Below are 17,431 nucleotides of genomic sequence, written 5' to 3' on the forward strand. Positions count from 1 at the left end.
CACTCTCCCCCAGCCTCCTCCAGCCCTGCCACTTCCCTGACACTCCGACATCAACACTCAGGCCCAGAATCTGCTCAAATGTTAGCCGCACAGGGCTCAGGGTTGGGATGTACTAAGCCTCCCTGAGTGCCAGAAGTCCATGGGGAGAGGGAGATGCAATAGGAATGGCTGAGCATTTACCTTACATCCACATGGCCACCGTGGTTCTCTCGTGCCATAATATTTGAGGACATTCCAAGATAAGTAACACTTACTATGAAATTACATTTAATCATAAAACCTTTTTCACATAATTCTAATGGTACTGAAAAATGGTAGTTTAATTTAGAACAAAATGACATTTTTCGTTCTCTGAAAATATCTATAGCTTTATATAATAACATATGATATATAATAACATATGTGTGTGAACATGTGTATGTGTACCTGTGTATACACACATTCATGAGTGCAAAGACTACTTATGTGAGCAATATTTACACCTACACAAGAAGCTGAGGGAATAAGCTCATGTCATAAAATGTATCCACAGTGCAACAGTACATCCCAATCACAAAACTCCTCACCATCATCTTTTGGGGATCTGGGCTCATTTTCCTGTATGAGGCATGCATGCATTGTTAACAATTTCGAGATAATAATATTTCTTTGAGTCTTTTGGCTTTTTAAAAGGAGAAGATAAGGAGAGAGGTTATGAATGACTGAATGCTGATAAATGACCCCTCTTGCATATAATTGAGAAGTGGGATCAATTTGGTCAAGGTTTAGTCTAGGCTGAATTATGAAAATTAAGAAAATGTGAAATCGTCCACATTTTACTACCTAATATCAAAATATCACTATATTAGTTTCTGTTGCTGCTGTAACAAATTATCACAAACTAAAAAATCCTAACTGAATAAAACAAGAATAAATTGTATAATTTGGAAGATAAGTAAATATGAGATAGAATTAAAATATTGTTCAAAAATAAAATATAAACCACCAGGAGCTCTCTCCTTCGCTCTGCCATCATGGTGTGTGCAGTTGACTATTCCTTGCCATGTCTTTTCACTAGACCTTCAGGATCAAGGGATTCCTGGCCCAGAAACAAAAACAAAATTGTCCCATTCCCCAGGGGATTCAGATGAAAATTGGTAATAAAATCAGGTACAACTCGGAGAGTAGGCACTGGAGAAGAACCAAGATGGGTCTATAAAGGATCGCACATGAGATGGCGCACATATTTATGCTGCATGAAGGTCACATGTTCATATCCTATCACTCTGTAATCATCACTACTACCTGAACAATAGACATGTTTTATTGGGGAAATGACTTTTCTCTGTTACTAGCCTTCTGCTCTACTATGTTGGTTCAGTAATAAACATGTGAGAACTTTTGTTTGAAAAAATAAATAAATAATAAATAAAATAAAACAAAGAGGAAAATGGTCAGAACTAAAGTGTTCCACTTTTAAAAGTCCTATATTAAAACTTTATTAGTAAACTTTGTAGTTTAAATTTTAAGGGAAAACTCTAAAAGGATAGAATATAACTTTTTAAATGGAAGAAAAAATATAAAGAATAAAAGTGTCTCAATTCGGGACGCCTGGGTGGCTGAGTCAGTTAAGCGTCTGCCTTCAGCTCAGGTCATGATCCCAGGGTCCTGGGATCTAGCCCCACGTCGGGGTCCCTGCTCAGTAGGAGGCCTGCTTCTCCCTCTGCCTGCCGCTCTCCCTGCTTGTGCTCTCTCTGTCTGACAAATAATAAATAAATAAATAAAATCTTTAAAAGAAAAAGTGTCTCGGGGCACCTGGGTGGCTCAGCCATTAAGTGTCTGCCTTCGGCTCAGGTCATGATCCTAGGGTCCTGGGATCCAGCCCCGCATCAGGCTCCCTGTTCCCCAGGGAGTCTGCTTCTCCCTCTCCCACTCCCCCTACTTGTGTTCCTGCTATCGCTGTCAAATAAATAAATAAAATCTTTAAAAAAAAAAAAGTGTCTCAATTCAAAAGTACTTATCACTACTTAAAAGATTGAATATTGGGGTGCCTGGGTGGCTCAGTTGGTTGGGCGACTGTCTTCGGCTCGGGTCATGGTCCTGGAGTACCGGGATCGAGTCCCGCATCTGGCTCCCGGCTCAGCGGGGAGCCTGCTTCTCCCTCTGACCCTATCCCCTCTCATGCTGTTTCTCTCTCTCTGTCAAATAAATAAAAATAAACAAAATCTTTTAAAAAAAAAAAATAAATAAATAAAAGATTGAATATTGGGGTGCCGTGTGGCTCAGTCGGTTATGCATCTGCCTTGGGCTTAGGTCATGATCCCAGGGTCCTGGGATTGAGCCCCACGTCGGGTTCCTTGCTCAGCAGGGAGTCAGCTTCTCCCTCTCCCTCTGCCCCCACCCCCCACTTCTGCTCACTCTCTCGTTCTCTCAAATAAATAAATAAAATCTTTAAAAACAAATAAAAAATTGAATATTCTATTTCTTTTCTCTCACACATTAGAATGTAAATTCCAGGAATGCAAGGATTTCTGTTTCTTTGTTAACTAGTATATCTTTAGCATCACACACATGAGAAATGCACAAAATTATTTGCCGAATGAATATCTTACATGAATTACTTTATATGAAATAACAAAGGCGCTTGACTTCAGTAATGGACAAAAGAAATAAAAATTCCAGTTCACCAAATAGAAAATACAATTAGTAATAAATGATAATGGAATAATGTTCAATCTTCCTAGTAAAGGGGAAAAAAAGTTAAAATTGTTCTGAGATACCATTTTATCCCATCCTATTCACAAACACTTTAAGAGGTAATCAAATCACACTGAGGCTATGTATGGAGAGTCATGAAATGATCTAGTAACATTTGTTTTCCCTGAGAAAACACACAAAAACATTTATGTGTAAAGGTGATCACTGATTAATTTATGTGTAATATTGAAAGAATGATAATAAATCCAATTCCACAATATGGGAACAGCTAAGTAAACTGAGGAACACTTTATGAACCATTTATATAGGCATGAAAATTGTTTAGGAAGACAATGTAGTGATAAATGAAAATGGTTACATATCGAATGTAACAAAGCATGGCATAACTATGATCACAACTATGTAAACTAAGCTAAAACAGCTTGTTGGGACATTATGTAGCCACAGAAAAGTTCTGTTTGGGAATATCAATGGGAACAATCTTTTAGCAGGACAATTTGGCAGTATATGTTTCAAATTTAAACTGTTCATATTCTTTGACCAAGAGATTTCTTCCTAGGAATTTAAGCTATGGCCAATTCTCTTCAGTGAACACTCATTCAGTGATTCATCAAGATTTCCTGAACATCTACATAGCGAGCAATGGAGATTTCAAGATGAAATGTCCATGTTCCAGGGCACCAGTTTGCAGTCCAGTGGAGGAGACAAAGATGCGAAGAGATAGTTATAATATAGAATATGTAAAAACAAACTTGAACAGAATTACACAGTAAAATTGTTAACTCTATCAAGTGTAGTAATGAAGTGAGATTTGAGCACAATTCTACCAACACAGAACAGGCTGTGGTTTGTAGGAAGGAACAAAGCCTCCTGAGAATAGCTGCTATTTGCCAACTATATTTGCCAGATGAAGGCTTGAGGTAAGTACTGACTGGCAAGGCAAAGGAAATGGTGGGGTCAGAGACAAGGAAGGAGTAGAGAAAATCCAGGCAGCCTGTTTGTGGATGGTACTGTTTAGTGTGGTAGATTGCAGTTGATATTAATGGTAACTGAAATCAGACATAGGCCGAAGTCATCACTGGCATCAGTGTTATTTGAAATAAGAAAAACCATAATCTCGGGGCACCTGGGTGGCTCAGTCAGTTAAGCATCTGTCTTTGGCTCAGGTCATGATCTCAGGGTCCTGGCATTGAGCCCCACACTGAGCCCCGCCCACATCAGCATGGGGCCCCCTCCTCAGCGGGGAGTCTGCTTCTCCCTCTCCCTCAGCTCATGCTCTCTCTCCACTCACGCTCTCTCTCACGCTCTTGCTCTCTAATAAATAAATTACGTCTTCTTTCATATTGAATGGTAGCTCCACCTCTAAGCGCAGTAATGCAGATGTGTCTAAGGCTTCATCCAGTAGGTAGCCCTTAGAAATATCGCATGGGATAGTCAACTTCCACATCCTTGTTTTGTTTTGAGCTCTTGATGGTTTTCTTCTGCCCCAAAGGCCAGTCTTCCTCTTCCTCCAAGCACACCAGGGCTAGCTTAGCCAGTCTGCAGCACCCTTTCTTTGGATTTAACCCTGACAATTCTTCCTCCCACTCAAGTGAGGATAGGAGACACTAGTAAATTTCCTCTTTGCATCCAAGGAACTATATATAATAAACAAGTACCTTTCCTTAAACCTGAGGAATAAAACATGCAGTTTTATCTTATGATCAACTGTTTGTGTGAAGTCAAGAGGTCAGTGTTCATCAAAGAGCAAATCAAGTCACCTCAAAAGGATGGTTAATGAAACATCTTAGTTCTCCCGAGTACAGCCCTTTGATGCCAGAAGAGACCCAGACCCCAATGGCCTTATTCCCACCCAGACTGTACCCATGGACAGAGACTCACTGAGGAGAAGAAATTGCCCAGGGCATCAGCCAGGGTGTTTTTATCTCATGAAGCAGATTTGGGGGGGTGGGGCAGTAAGCCTCAGTGACCCTATAGCCCACCCCGTAGTGTGCACCCTGGTGCTTTGAGGAGAATGAGGCCCGGTCCTCTCACCGACCTTCGAGCCTCTGAATCCCAACCTCCTCTACCCCAACCCCAACACAAAACCCAGTAGCTGGCCAGCAAGGAGGAAGAGAAAATATGTCGGCCAGTGGGTAACTGCTGAAAGGCTTCTTTCTCTCCAGTCTCAGCTCACAAGGGCCCTGTATGAATGGCACATGGAGGGGCATAAGTCTTGCAGCCTATCAAAGCCAAGCAGGCGCCACCTGGCGAGCTTCAAGGGGGTTGCGTCGGGTGGAGTGAGCAATGCTGTCAATCATGGCTCAACACTGAGACCAGTAGGAGAGGGGAAACACCTGCTGCTCTTCCCAGCAGCCGCCCCTGCAGTAGAGCTCCTCATCCCATTGCCCTTGCTTCTATCTTAACCCTTGGGTGATGGAACAACTGGGGAGAGTCTGGATAAGGGTGTATGGTTGATCTAAGAACATGCTCATCCATTTTCTCAAATTCCCCCAATAAAGAGTGCCAAAGACTAGAGCAGGGCTGGGGAAACACTCCTGCCTCTTAATCTTTGCTATGCCTAATCAATAGAAACATATATGTAACCATTTGATCTATGGTTTACTTGTTGAATCAGTCAATTATGGAGACCAATTTCAATGACTTTGTTCCAGAGATAGGATTTTTACATTATTAGGAAGTCCCCCATACATGCTCTACTCCCCAGACTATAGACCAACTGGTGAAATTGCAGTTGTTTGACCCTGGGAACCACTATTAAAAAAACAATGGGAGACTGTTGATGAGCAGCAGAGTTTCCATGGAACAGCAACTAGAGTCCAAAGAAGAATGGTCCCTTCCATACAGCTAGATACCAACATGTTTCATCACCCAAGGGTTACAATCCTGCAGGGCATATACTCTGCCCATTCTCTTCTCCAGGGACTACCACCCAACACACACACAATCCACCAAATTCTGTCTGTAGTAACCAATTCCCTCTAATCCTGACTTTCTACCTTTAAGTCTGCCAGCCCCGCTGAGCTTCTCTCCTTAACCCAAGGTTCTATCCCTTCCTTGCTACACATAGTGGGAGGCACAAATCACACAAATACAGATTTGTATATTTAAAGAGTATATTTTTAGCTCACCATGCAAATAAGTTTGGAAATGACAGTACATTCAGTATAAGCAATTTTAATACTGTCACTTCATATATGAGAGAGGGGTAGAGAAAAGAGTATCACAGGAATTACTACTACAGAGGAAGAGCTACCATGGCCCTCAAGATGACATGCGGAGTCACCATGAGGGAGGCAGTTGGAAAAAAAATTTCATTCCTGCAGCCCTGAGAATCCTTAGGTGGGACCTGGGGAGGCAGGACGTGGCTGTGGAGACTGGGAAACAGGCTGCTGAGGGGCACCAATCTCTGTTGCTGTCATCTTTTTTTGGTCTAGGGGAAAAAGAAAAACAAACAAAAAAACTGTCAGAAAATAATAGCACCACAATGACCCAAATAATGGGGCCTCAGAGTGCAACAAAGGAAAATGAGACTGTTAGGAAGCAACCCTGGGCCATATTCCTTTAGGGTTACTCCCTCCTCACTGCTCCCAGGGGTCAAACGTTATCTCTCCCATCCCTGAGAAAGAGATATCCCTTTCCTCACTCTCCCCCAGCCTCCTCCAGCCCTGCCACTTCCCTGACACTCCGACATCAACACTCAGGCCCAGAATCTGCTCAAATGTTAGCCGCACAGGGCTCAGGGTTGGGATGTACTAAGCCTCCCTGAGTGCCAGAAGTCCATGGGGAGAGGGAGATGCAATAGGAATGGCTGAGCATTTACCTTACATCCACATGGCCACTGTGGTTCTCTCGTGCCACAGTATTTAAGAACATTTCAAGATAAGAATTGATACCTAATATAAAACAAGATGCATTTTTAATCAAAAAACATCTTTCATACATTATCAAAGGTACTTTAAAACAGAATGTAGAGGGGCGCCTGGCTGGCTCAGTTGGTACAGCACATGACTTTTGATCTTGGGGTTGTAGTTTTGAGCCCCATGTTCGGTGTAGAGATTACTTAAAAAAATAAAATAAAATCTTTTAAAAAAGTTATGTAGAAAACATCAACTTTTGCTCTTTTCTGAAAATACTTAAACTTTATATAATAACACAATATGATAGTGAAGATATTATCAAGCAAAAATGTGTGTGTGTGTGTTAGCTTATGTGTGTGGGTGCCTGTATAAATATACTTTTGGGTACAAAAATTATTACATGAGCAATACTCACACCTACACAATGGCCTGAACTAATAATAAGCAAATGTAATAAGAGTTATCCATGGTACAACAGTATGTCTTGATCATAAAAACCCTGGCTCCTTCATGTTTTTTGAACCTGGGCTCATTTTACTTTATGAGACAAGAGCACGGTGTTAGCAGTTCTAAGATGTATTTGAATATCTTGGTTTATTTAAGGAGGAAATGAGGAGGGGTTGTAATCAGTTACTGACTGCTGGAAAAGAATCACTCCTGCATATAATTGAGAAGTGGAACCGATTTGGTCAAAAGTGTCAGTCAAGCTACATTAAGCATATTTTAACATACAAAACTGATTTTAGAATCATGAAACAGGGGCGCCTGGGTGGCTGAGTCAGTTAAGTGTCCAACTCTTGATTTCGGCTCAGGTCATGATCTCAGGGTTGTGAGATCAAGCCCTGCGTCAGGCTCAGCGCTGGGCGTGGAGTCTGCTTGGGATTCTCTCTCCTCTTCTCCTTCTGTCCCTCCCCCACGTCTCTCTCCCTCTCTAAAAAAATTTAAAAATAAAAATAGAATCATGAAACAAAGAAATGCATTTTCCACTTTGAGTGTAACATCATGGGCAAATCTGATAATCAACTAAGTTTTGCAAATAAGGGAATAACCATATTAGAATTATACTATTAAAACTCACCCATTTAGAAGGGGGGGAATTGGAGGGAGAGATGAACTCTGAGAGATTATGGACTCTGAGAAACAAACTGAGGGTTCTAGAGGGGAGGAGGCTGGGGGCATGGGTCAACCTGGTGATGGGTATTAAAGAGGGCACCTACTGAATGGAGCACTGGGTGTTATATGCAAACAATGAATCACGGAACACTACATCAAAAACTAATGATGTAATGTATGGTGATTAACATAATAAAATAAAATTTTAAAAAACTCACCCATTTAATATGTTTTAAAATGCTTTAGCTTCTTTCAGCTTCTCTAAGAGTTTCTGTTTGGCGCTTCTATTGCCTCCAGAATTGACTCTCGCTCCAAACTCACTGTCACATCCTCATCTGCATACTAGGACCTCTCATGGGTTGTGTGCTATGAAGTAATGTAAGCAGTTTTTAGTTCAATCTTATTTTATATCTAACATTTAGACTCAGAAGTTCAAAAATGAATTTGGAGGATCCAAAGAATATTATCATTCTTAGATGTGTGGAAAATTTATATATGAAAATATATTCCTTCTCATGAAATTGAGAACTAAGTTTCAGAATTCTTACATATGATCGCCAACAATATCAAGATGATCACCAACAATATCATTCCCACACACCTTATGGTTTAGCAGTCATAGTTTATTATGATAGAGCTTGGAATATTTGGGGAGAAAATCTTACTGTAACCTAAAACCTAGAAAAATTCACATAATTAATTTCATGATAAAGATATTACCCCAGCTGTTACATCATATGGCAGGCAGATCTTCATTACTGTTCTTGCCCCCAAACTAAAATGTCCTGCTTCATTTGGCAGTTATTTTAAGGGCCACAGCCTGACTGATTATATGCATGTGTAGCCTTGTCATCACAGAGTTCAGGATTAAAAAGTTAAAAATAGATATAATGTACTCATTTAAAATAAACTGAAAGTTGGGATGCCCAGGGGGCTCAGTCAGGTAAGCATCCAACTCTTGATTTCAGCTCAGGTCACCATCTCAGGGTTGTGAAACTGAGCCCCACGTTGGGCTCTGTGTTAGGCGTGGAGCCTGCTTAAGATTCTCTCTCTCCCTCTCCCTCTGCCCCTCCCGCCCCCGCTTGTGTGTGTGCGCGCACACATGTGCTCTCTCTCGCTTTAAAAATAAAGGAGGGCAGGCGCCTGGGTGGCTCAGTTGGTTAAGCAACTGCCTTCGGCTCAGGTCATGATCCTGGAGTCCCTGGATCAAGTCCCACATCGGGGTCCCTGCTCGGCAGGGAGTCTGCTTCTCCCTCTGACCCTCCCCCCTCTCATGTGCTCTCTCAAATAAATAAATAAAATCTTTTAAAAAAATAAAATAAAATAAAGGAGGGCACTTGATGTAATGAGCACTGAGTGATATATACAACTGATGAATCACTAAATTCTACTTCTGAAAATAAATAAATAAATAAATAAATAAACTCAAAGTCATATATGAAAACTAAATACTGATATTGAGTTGGATCAAAAATTTGTGTGTGTATATATATAGTATAGTGTTTCCCAAAGTGTGGTCCTAGGATCCCTAACGGACTCCAACATTCTTTCAAGGTGTCAGGTATTTTTTGTAATACTATTAAGTTAAATAATTTTAACTTTTCTCTCTCTAAAAAGTATATGGTGAGAGACGCCTGGCTGGCTCAGTTGGAGGAGCATGCGACTCTTATTCTTTTGAGTTCGAGCCCCACATTGGGTGTAGAGATTACTTAAATAAAAATTTTTTAAAAAGGATACCACCACAAAAGTAAAAAGAGAAGCCACAGAATGGGAAAAAATATTTGTAATTCATCTATCTGATATGGGACTTGTATCCAGAATATATAAAAATGCTTATGACTCAGTAAGAAGACAAATAACCAAATATAGTATGGAGAAAGGGGCTAATACACATTTCTCCAAAGAAGAGATACAAACAGCTAATAAGCACATGAAAAGATGCTCAACATCATTAACCATTAGGGAAATGTAAATCAGAACTCCAATGATTTACAACTTCACATCCTCTAGGATGGTTATAAACAAAAAAACAAATAGTAAGAAGTGTTGGCAAGGATTGATGAAATTGGAACCCTCATATATTACTAGTGGGAATGAAAAATGGTGTTGCCACTTTGGAAAATAGTTTGGCAATTCCCCAATTAAAAAGAGTTACCATATGACCCAGCAATTCCACTCCTAGGTATACATCCAAGAGAAATAAAAACATATATCCATATAAAAACTTGCACATGAAGATTCATAGAAACATTATTCATAATAGCCAAAAAGGGGTAAACAATCTAAATGCCTATCAAATGATGAATAGATTAAAATGTAGTATATCCATACCATGGAATATTATTCAACTATAAAAAGGAATAAAATACTAGTACAGTTACATCATGGATGAGCCTTTAAAACATTATGGTAAGTGAAAAAACCAGTCACAAGAAAACAGATATTATTCCATTTATATATATATCCAGAATAGGCAAATCTATAAAGGCAGAAAGATGAATGGTTACATAGGGTTGGGGCAGAAGAGTGAGAGAATAGTGAGTGACTACTAATAGGGTATGGGGTTTCTTCTGGGGGTGATGAAAATGTTTCTAAAATTGTAATAATGGGGGCAGGTGGGTGGGGGGATGGGTTAAATGGGTGATGGGTATTAAAGAGGGCACTTGTGATGAGCACTGGGTGCTGTATGTAAGTGTTGAACCACTAAATTCTACTCCTTAAACTAAAAAATAATAATAATAATAAAATGTGATAATTGTTGCACAACTCTTTCAGTATATAAGAAACCACAGCATTACACATTTTAAAAAGGTGAATTTAGTAGTATGTGAATTATATCTAAATGAAACTGTTAAATATACACAAAAGTCAGCACCTCTATTTTGACTACGTGATCTACCCTTAATATTCTAACTTCATTTCCCACTATCTCCCCTTTCTCTCTCTGGTCTACCTTTGCTTCAAGATGCCAAGCATGTTGCTACATCAGGTCTTTTGCATTTGGTGTTTCCTGCTTCAAATACTTGTCTTTCAGATATATACAGTAAACTGTCTCATTCGCTTCAAGTTTTTACCAAAAAATTACTTTCCCATTTTTAAAATTTCAACCCCCTTATATGTTCTCTCAATCTCCGCTCTGCTTTTCTTTTTCTTCTTCACATTTCTTAATATTTAAAATACTATTCTATTTTCTTACTTATTTTCTCATACTTTTGAAATTAGCTAAATGAGTGCAAAAAATTTTGCCTGATTGCTAAATACTATACATTCAGCACATAGAATAGCATTATACATACAGAATCTCAAGATTGTATGTTGAGTGAATATCTTTACAGTATAAGTGGTTTATATATAAAGGTATAAGAAAAACACTAAGACTTCAATATTGGGCAAAATGAAAAAAGACAACTCACAGAAGAGGAAATGCAATTAGTAATAAATCATGACAGAATAATTTCAATATTATATCCAGTGGAAAACGTAAAAAGTGATCTGAGATACCATTTAGTTATCATATTCACCATATTTTAAATGGTAATAAAATCACGCTAATGCTATGTATCAAATGTCCTAAATGATCCAGTAATCCCATTTCCAGTTATCTTTTCTTAGAAAACAATCCAGGGGCACCTGGGTGGCTAAGACGGTTAAGTGTCCGACTCTTGATTTCGGCTCAGGTCATGATCTCTGGCTCAGGAGATTGAGCCCTGTGACAGGCTCTGTGGTCAGCAGGGAGTCTGCTTGAGGATACTCTCTCTCCTCTCCCTCTGCCCCTCCTCTGCCCCCCCCCACAATCACTCTCTCTCTCGAAAATGAATCTTAAAAAAAAAAAAGAGGGGCACTTGGGTGGCTCAGTCAGTTAAGCGTCCACCTTCAGCTCAGGTCATGATCCCAGGGTCCTGGGACCGAGCCCCGCATCGGACTCCCCGCTCAATGGGGAGCCTGCTTCTCCCTCTCCCTCTGCCCCTCCCCTGCCCCTCTCATGCTTTCTCTCTCATGTGCTCTAATAAATAAAAAATCTTTAAAAAAAAAAAAAGGAAAAGAAACAAAAGAAAACAATCCAAAGACAGAAACGATTTTATGTACAGATGATCACTGCAGTTTTATGTGGTATGCCAAAACAGAGAAAACAAATGAAATCCCAAAAATAGTGAAACACTTAAACTGAGGAACAACAACTATATTTAGTTACTAAAATTATGTTTCTAAGGCACCTGGCTGGTTCTGTTGGAAGAGCGTGCAACTCTTGATCTTGGGGTTGTAAATTCAAGCCCCATGTTGGGTGTAAAACTTAAAAATAAAAAATCTTTTTAAAAAAATATGTTTCTGAAAATTATGAATAAATGAAAATGCTTACATATGTAATGAAACAAAACACACCATAAAGCTCTACAAAGTGATACTATATAATTAAACTATAATGACTTGATGGAATATCACAGAGCCACAAAGAAATTAGGATATTGCTATAGGGCAATTTACCAATTTAAAATGTGCATATACTTTCAAATATAAATCTTTTCCTAGAAACTCAAGGTGTGACCAATTCTCCTTCATAAGAATTAATATTCATTCACTGATTCAACAATTTAGACTGAGCATAACTTATACTGAGCATCTCCTATACGATGGGCAGTCTGCTGGACAATGGGGATTTAAAGATGAATATTAATTATCTCAGGGTAAAAGATCATAGATCAGTGGGGGAAATAAAGATACGATAATACAGTATTTGAAATAGAGTTGGATAGAATTTTGTTCTACAGTAGAAAAGTAACTGTTGGAATGAACAAAGGCTTCTGAGAAAGCTGATATTTGCTAGCTATATTGGTCAAATGAAGAATGCATGAGCTAAAGACTATTTCCCAAGGTAAAGAAAAGTGTGGGGCCAGAAGCATGGAGTGGAAAAAGGACAGACATCTTTTTTTATTAAGATTTTATTTATTCATTTGAGAGAGAGAAAGAGAGAGCACAAGCAGTGGGAGGGGCAGAGGGAGAGGGAGAAGCAGACTCCATGAGGCAGGGAGCCGGACTTGGGGCTCGATCCCAGGACCTGGAGATCACAACCTGAGCTGAAGGCAGACGCTTAATGGATTGAGCCACCCAGGTGCCCCCAAGGACGTACATCTTGTTTGAAGATGGTAAAAAGTTTAGTGTGGCAGAGCATAATGATGGTAATTGAGAGGCTGAAGTTATTGCTGGCCATCAGTATCCTTTTCAAATATGAAAAGCCATAATCTAATCAATCTTGTTCTCACATTGACATGAATAACACGGACAAAAACAGAATCCTTATAGATGAACTATTGAGTGTTTACTTTGTGATAAACATTCTACTGAGCATATATCTACTGTCTGTTTCAATTCTCACAATAACTCGGTGAGGTAGGTTGTTTCATCATCTTTCATTATGTTGATAGGGAAACAGATACACACAGATTAGCAGCCATGCCAACATCATAAAGCTGGTAAGTGATGGAGTCTAGATTAATACCCAGTGCCTGAGTGATCTTTTCTTCCCCTCAGATCTGGCTAAGAAGAGTCAACCCACATCACTTCAGGATATACCATGGGTCCACAAAGAACCCCAACCTCTCCTGAAAACAAGTATTGATACATGCAAGAATTTGGCTAGACTGCAAAGTAATTATGCCGAATGAAAAACGCGGGTCTCAAAAGGTTACAAACTGTAGGATTCCATTTTTATAACATGCTCAAAATGACAAAATTACAGAGACTAAGAACAGGTTAGTGTTGGGGCGCCTGGGTGGCTCAGTCATTGAGCATCTGCCTTCGGCTCAGGTCATGATCCCAGGGTCCTGGGATCGAGCCCCACGTCGGGCTCCCTAATCAGCTGGAAGCCTGCTTCTCCCTCTCCCACTCCCCCTGCTTGTGTTCCCTCTCTCGCTGTGTCTCTGTCAAATAAATAAATAAAATCTTAAAGAAAAAAAAAAAGAACAGGTTAGTGGTTGTCAGGTTATCTCATAGGTAGCCCTTAGAAACATTCTATGAGGTGGTCAACTCCCGTTTCCTTGTTATCTTTTGAGTTCCTGATGGTTTTCTTCTACCTCAAAAGTCAGTCTTCTTTTCTTCCAAAAATGCTGCTACAGCTCCTTCTTGGAGCTTAATCCTAACCATTCTTCCTTCCAATCAAGTGCGGATAGGAGACACCAGCCAATTTTCTCTTTGCACCCAAGGGACCTTACATAGGCTAACACACAATTTCTCAAACTCAGAAGAACCAAATATGCATTATTTTCTAATTATGAACAAATGCATCATGTGAAGTCAAGAAGAGGCCAAAATGGGGCGCCTGGGTGGCTCAGTCAGTCTGCCTTGGGCTCAGGTCATGATCCCAGGATCCTGGGATCAAGCCCGCAATCGGGCTCCTTGCTCAGCAGGAGGCCTGCTTCTCCCTCGGTCTGCTGCTCCCCCTGCTTGTGCTCTGTCTCTCTCTCTGACAAATAAATAAAATCTTAAAAAAAAAAAGAGGCCAAGTGTTCATCAAAGGGCAAATCCTATTACGATAAAGGGGATCCATGGCTGATTACTGATCTTAATCCTCCCAGGCCCTCGGTAAACCTTAGAAACCAGGTAAGACCTGGGCTCCAACAGCCCCAACCGCACCTCTCAGCCCGCCCCAGGAGGAGAACCAGCTCAGGGTCGCTGGCCAGGGGATTCCTATGCCCTGAGGCAGATTTGGGGGTGGGGGAAATGAGGCCAGGTCACCTGCCAGTTGACCCTCAGCACGGCCTCCCCTTCCCCGCATCCTGAAGACTGGTTGCCCGCTGCTCCCCAGCCCAGTTACCTGTCAGTACCCAACGAGCCTGAAAAGGAACATGGCGGTGGTGGGCGGTTAACGTCCGCCCCAGCTCTCAGGTCGCAGCTAGGGGCACATCTGCGCACGTGCTTAGCACAGCCAATCAGAGGTAAGGGAGAACTGATGGCTGCCTCTGAGTGGCTGGCCTGGAGGCGCGAGTTTCGCAGCCAATCAGAGCCAAATGAGTTCCGAAGCCCGCCTCCAGGGGGCATGTCCTTCGACGTCCTGCCCAGACAGCTAGCTGCAGGAGCGGCATTGGGGTGATGTGTCTGGGGGTGCCGGTCTTGTGGCTGGTGAAGGGCAAGAAAAGGAGGCAAGTGTTAGGAGCTCATCTGGGGTGAGAGCCACGGGAATATCTACAGGTCTCACCCTTGTGGTTTATCAGGGCTCAGCGCAGTGAAAAAATAATAGGAGGCTGAGAACTACGGAAGAGCCCAGCCTGATTCACACTGTTCCTTTTGCCATAAATGCCCTCTTGCGTTCCTTCCCACTTGACTTCAGTTCTTCATTCAAAAATTCAATGCCACCTTCTCCTCTAAGCCTCCACCAGCCTGGGAGGATCTGACCTGTAGTCACCCTGCGCTGAGACTGCCCTGCCTTGGGAGTTTGTCGCACAGCCAGGAAGTGGAGGTGAAATGCACAGAAACGACTTGCAAGGGCTTTGGAATGGGGCAGAGCTTCATTCACAGCCAGGTTCCACAATCTCCATGCTGCGTGACCTCAGGGAAGAGAATGAACCCCTCTGTGATCAGCTTTCTCATCAGTAGAAGGGAGGAAGATGGAAAGGACTTCAGTAGAGTTGTTGGACAAATTGAACTTTAAGTAGAGGCAGATAAACCTAACAGAGTCTTATCACTTCCCTAACCTGAAGAATGGGAGAAGTTCAGGGTCTGAGGAGTGGGAGGCGGGTTGATGGCACGTTCTGTTACCGAAAGCCTTCTTTAGGAAATAGGCACTTCCAGATTGGGGGCAGCTCAAAATGGCATTGGCAGAACTGGACCCAGCAAATCGAAGCCCCGGGAAGTGTACTGTAGCATGAAGAAAATGGCTTGGGACAGGGTGAGGTCGCCATACTAGGACAAACAGGAAGGAGGACCCTCCCTCAGGTGGAACTGAACAAGAATACCCCTCAGACTTTATCCCGGACTCAGGACCTGTGACTGAGAAGGGAGCAACTTCTGCAGCAGTTTCCCCTCTGGATCCGGAGTCTTCTTGTCTCTGAAATGAGAGGACTGGGCTAGACAGCTCACAGGGGGCAACTGGGTTATGGAGGGCAGCTCAACCTTGGAAGCCCAACATTCCCAAACCCTTCCACTGTACATCCTTGACCTCATGACCTTTCATCAGTAACACCTCCACCCTACTTCTATGTCTTCTACCATTTGTCTCAGTGTTTCCTTCCCTTTCAACGTACTAAGTACTACAATCTCGCTATCCCCTAAGGACACTGACTTTAATCTTCTCAAGAGCGGCTGTTCTTTCTCAAACACTCCTGGTTCTAAAGGATTTGGAGAAAATGATGACCTCCTTCCTGCTCATTTCCCCTTTCCAATCATGTCTCTGTCCTCCTCCCTCAAATGCCCATCTCCTCTGAAATGCAAGCCATCAGACTCTGCCACCTCTATATTGCAGTCATATCTACCCACAGTCTGCCAGTTCCTTCATTCACTGAAGATTCTTCACCTGGCTTACCATCTTGCCCTTTGCCTTTTCCAGCTGGGCAGTGTGAGCCACTGACTTAGGACCCAGGATGTTGCTTCCCCAATGACAGCAGATCTCACCATATCTGTCATTGTAATTGGTCCTCATAGCTTCCACCAGCTTAGCCAAAGCTCCTTTGTCTTCCAAGTTAACCTGTGTGAAGGCAACAGTGGTGCAGGTCTTCCTGTGGACCAGATGCCCCAGTCTGGCCTTCCCTTTGATAATGCAGTAGCGAGCCCCCATCTTATGACACAGAGCAGGCAGGAAGACAACCCCAGCTCAGTGGGATCCACATCATGTGCAATCACTACCAGCTGAGCCTTCTTGTTTTCCACTAAGTTGGTAACAGTATTAACACCAGCTCGAAAGACAGGCGACCTCTTGGTGGGGACATTCCCTTTGCAGGCAGTTTTCTTTTCGGCCTGGGCCAACAATCTCTGCTTCTTCTCTTGCTGTCTCTGGTCTGTATTTGGGCCAGCTTAAGCAGTTGAGTAGCTGTTTGCAGGTCCAAGGCCTGGGTGAACTAGTTAATCACGGGAGGCACTTTTAGACATTTATAGAGAATAGCTCTTTGCCATTGCAGCCGGATATAGCAGGGCCATTTGACAAAGTGGTTGAGGTCCCCTTTGGGCTGAATGTCCTGTCCAATGCTAAAATTCCTGGTCCTTTTCTCAAACAGGGGATTGACCACCTTCTTGGCCTCCAGCTTCTTCACAACAGCAGGGACCGGGGCCAGCTTCTTCCCCTTAGCCTTCTTTCCTTTTGGGATCTTGGATCACTGGAGGGGAGAGTGGTTTGCCAATCTTGCTGCCCATAATCCACTTTCTTTGCCTCCCTTCCACCTAGTTACAATGCTGAGGCCCCATCATTCTACCAATTCACTTCAGTCATCATCAACTCCCTTTCCTTTCTGTTCCTAAATCCTCTTACCTTGGAGAATCCCAACCCTAGTTAATTTAACTCTACGTATTTGTCACCCAAATCTGATCAATTTAATGTGGTGGGAGAAAAAAAAAAATAGATGTGTGTAGACTCATCTCACATCTAGTTTCTAATCGTGAATCTTATATGGGGCCTCGCCATTATCTAGCAGTCTTACTAGATTTCTCCCATCAGTTTACTCCTCCATTCTCTGAAACACCATTTCCTACCTCCTTTTACATCAGAATTCCAGCATTCCTCCCTTTTCAGCTTTGACCATTTTTTGATTCCCTGAGAAATAGAAGAGCCACCTCACTTT

The 17,431-nt window shown here is 41.9% G+C and overlaps 1 pseudogene across 1 annotated transcript; it reads right to left on the reverse strand.

Annotated features, from left to right (window-relative positions):
- Positions 1 to 7,894: 7,894 nt before the first annotated feature.
- Positions 7,895 to 16,966, reverse strand: LOC115941687 (large ribosomal subunit protein eL8 pseudogene; annotated as a pseudogene). Its single transcript, XR_014140122.1, has 2 exons — positions 14,479 to 16,966; positions 7,895 to 8,036 (listed from the first exon to the last, which is right to left on the reverse strand). The product of XR_014140122.1 is annotated as a large ribosomal subunit protein eL8 pseudogene (transcript).
- Between the last annotated feature and the right edge of the window lie 465 nt (positions 16,967 to 17,431).

The sequence above is a fragment of the Leptonychotes weddellii genome, chromosome 1 (genome assembly GCF_054177405.1).
Source record: "Leptonychotes weddellii isolate Sample4059 chromosome 1, ASM5417740v2, whole genome shotgun sequence".
In the NCBI taxonomy this organism is placed as follows: Eukaryota; Metazoa; Chordata; class Mammalia; order Carnivora; family Phocidae; genus Leptonychotes; species Leptonychotes weddellii.